Source organism: Octodon degus, unplaced genomic scaffold (genome assembly GCF_000260255.1).
Source record: "Octodon degus isolate 3935 unplaced genomic scaffold, OctDeg1.0 scaffold04572, whole genome shotgun sequence".
NCBI lineage: Eukaryota > Metazoa > Chordata > Mammalia > Rodentia > Octodontidae > Octodon > Octodon degus.
Window position 1 is genome coordinate 1 of NW_004529148.1, and position 2,852 is coordinate 2,852.

The window sequence follows — 2,852 nt, forward strand, 5'->3', positions numbered from 1 at the left end:
TTGGCCAAATACTCAAAATCTTTTATTGAGGAAGATGAACCAGCTAAGAAAGAAAATGCCAGCAAAAAAGAAGCAAAAGTATCTAAAATAGATAATAAAAAGCAAAATGCAGTAGAAAAAGAGAGGCCGTCAATCAGTAAGGTGAAAAATAAGGTCGTGCCGGAGAAACACTCTGCTACGAACAGTAGCGCCATACCAAAAGTAAAGAAAGATAAACAACAGGATATCTTTGAATTTTTTGAGAGACAAACTTTGTTGCTCAAGTCTGGAGGCAAGTGGTATGATCTGGAGTATGCCAACGAATATTGTTTGGAACCCCAGCCTCAGGATATTGTGTCTAAGTACAAAACCCTGGCTCAGAAACTATATGAGTGTGAAGTTAACTTATTCAAAAATAAAACAAATAATCAAAAAGGAGCCTCTTCTACCTGGATGAAGGCAATTGTATCATCAGGAACATTAGGTGACAGGATGGCAGCCATGATTCTCCTTATCCAGGATGATGCTGTTCACACACTCCAGTTTGTGGAAACTCTCCTGAACCTGGTTAAAAAGAAGGGCAGCAAGCAGCAGTGCCTCATGGCTTTAGATACTTTCAAAGAGTTACTCATTACAGACCTTTTACCAGATCATCGGAAGTTGCGGATTTTCAGCCAGCATCCTTTCAACAAACTGGATCAGGTGTGCAGTGGCAACAAGGATTCCAGAGATAGAAGACTGATATTATGGTATTTTGAACACCAGCTGAAACATTTAGTAGCTGAATTTGTTCAGGTCTTAGAAACCTTCAGTCATGATTCATTAGTAGCCACTAAAACTCGGGCCCTGGCAGCAGCTCATGAACTACTCTGTAACAAGCCTGAAGAAGAAAAGGCTCTTCTGGTGCAGGTGGTAAATAAACTGGGAGATCCTCAGAACAAAATAGCCACTAAAGCCTCCCATCTGTTAGAGACATTACTTTCTAAACATCCAAATATGAAAGGAGTTGTGTGTGGTGAAATAAAAAGACTACTCTTCCGCTCAAATATCAGCGCCAAGGCTCAGTATTATGCGATTTGCTTTCTAAATCAAACAGCCCTCTCCCATGAAGAAAGTGAATTGGCTAGCAAATTAATAACTATCTATTTTTGTTTTTTTCGGACTTGTATCAAGAAAAAAGATATTGAGTCAAAAATGCTCAGTGCCCTTTTAACAGGTGTGAATAGGGCATACCCTTACTCCCAGAGCGGGGATGACAAAGTGAGGGAGCAGGTGGACACTTTGTTCAAAGTGTTGCATATTGTAAACTTTAATACCAGCATTCAGGCTTTGATGCTGCTTTTCCAAGTAATGAATTCTCAGCAGACGATATCGGATCGGTATTATACAGCATTGTACAGGTAAGTAGGGAGTGTTCCACTGTGCGCATGGGAGTGATAAATGGATCTAGTAGTGCGCGTGTAGTGCCTGGCTGCTGGGCAAGAGAAGGACCCAGAACTGGCTTTAGGCCTTCCTCAGCTGCTTGCTACTTCCCAACTTTGCATGTGTCACATACTACCGCCTACTGTTGTAAAGTTAACATTTGCCACATTTGCCATAAAGTTTGAGACAAGAAAATAAGCCACAAGTGCATTTGCACTGCCTTTCTCATATTATCAGTTCTCTGTTCCCTCTCTGTCCAATAATTCATTCTGTGAGGGGGACGTTTTTCATTTGTTTTCTTTCCGTTGCTGTGGATTGAATTCAAGGCCTTCACACTGAGCAATGTTCCTAGCCCTCTAGTTTTTATTTGGAAACAGGGTCTCAGTAAATTGCCCACGATGGTCCCAACTTGTAATCCTCATGTCTAAGCTGCTCAGAGTGCTAGGAGTCTGTGGGTGTGCCACGGCATTCATCTCCATATTCTCCACATGCTCAGGCTACAGCACAGTGGCGCCCCACTCTGAGAAGCACTTAGAAGAAAGTATGTTAGATACAGATTTCGCTTCCTGTACCACAGTTATCCTACAGCTCTCTCATTGAGGCAAGATACTTTATAACATCATGTAAAACCTTAGGAGCTGTTCAGATATGCCAACAAACTATTTTAGTGAAGAATGCAACTTACTTAATTCTATATACTTTTTTTTTTTTTTTTTTTTTAAGTAATGGGGATTTAACCCAGGGGAGCTTTACCACTGACAAACATCCCAGCACTTCCAGTTTTTTTGGTGTTTTTTTTTTTTACTTCCAGTTTTTTTATTTGAAATGTTATCACTATGTGGCCCAGACTGGCCTTGAATTTTTGACCTTCCTGCCTCACCCTCCTGAGTAGCTGAGATTACACGTGTATCCCACTACTCCTAACTGCATCCACCACTCCTAACTACATAGACACATTTGTGAGGAAAAATATAATGTGGTAGTTAATAATATAGACTCCAGCAACAGTGTCTGGGTTTGAATCCTAGCCATTAGTGTACTGTGTAACTTAGCTAATTGCTTTATTTTCATTAAAACTTTTGACAGTAGATGTAACTAATCCCATCTTATCATATCTTAATTTATTAGAAAATGCAAAGCAAATCACCTATCTTATGGTTACTGTCAAAAAAAAAAGAAAAGAAACACTTCTGCACTTTTGGGGGCCTGCCCATTAGCTCAGTTGTTCAAGTGACTGCTTAAAGCAATCAGGATGTTGTGGTTCGATCCCCAGATCCTCAAGCCTTTACCAAACCTGCCCTGAAGTCATCCTGAGCCGGCAAAAAAAAAAAAAAAACAAAACACTACTCATGATTACTGTCAAGATTATGAAGCATGGGGGGGCCTGCCCCTTAGCTCAGTTCTTAAGTGGCTGCTTCAACAAAGCAGTCAGGCTCAGGTTGCTGTGGTTC

General features: G+C 40.6%; 1 pseudogene across 1 annotated transcript; it reads left to right on the forward strand.

Annotated features, from left to right (window-relative positions):
• The first annotated feature begins 3 nt into the window (after positions 1 to 3).
• Positions 4 to 1,657, forward strand: LOC101590601 (annotated as a pseudogene). Its single transcript, XR_001116991.2, has one exon. The product of XR_001116991.2 is annotated as a CCAAT/enhancer-binding protein zeta pseudogene (transcript).
• The last annotated feature ends 1,195 nt before the right edge of the window (positions 1,658 to 2,852 follow it).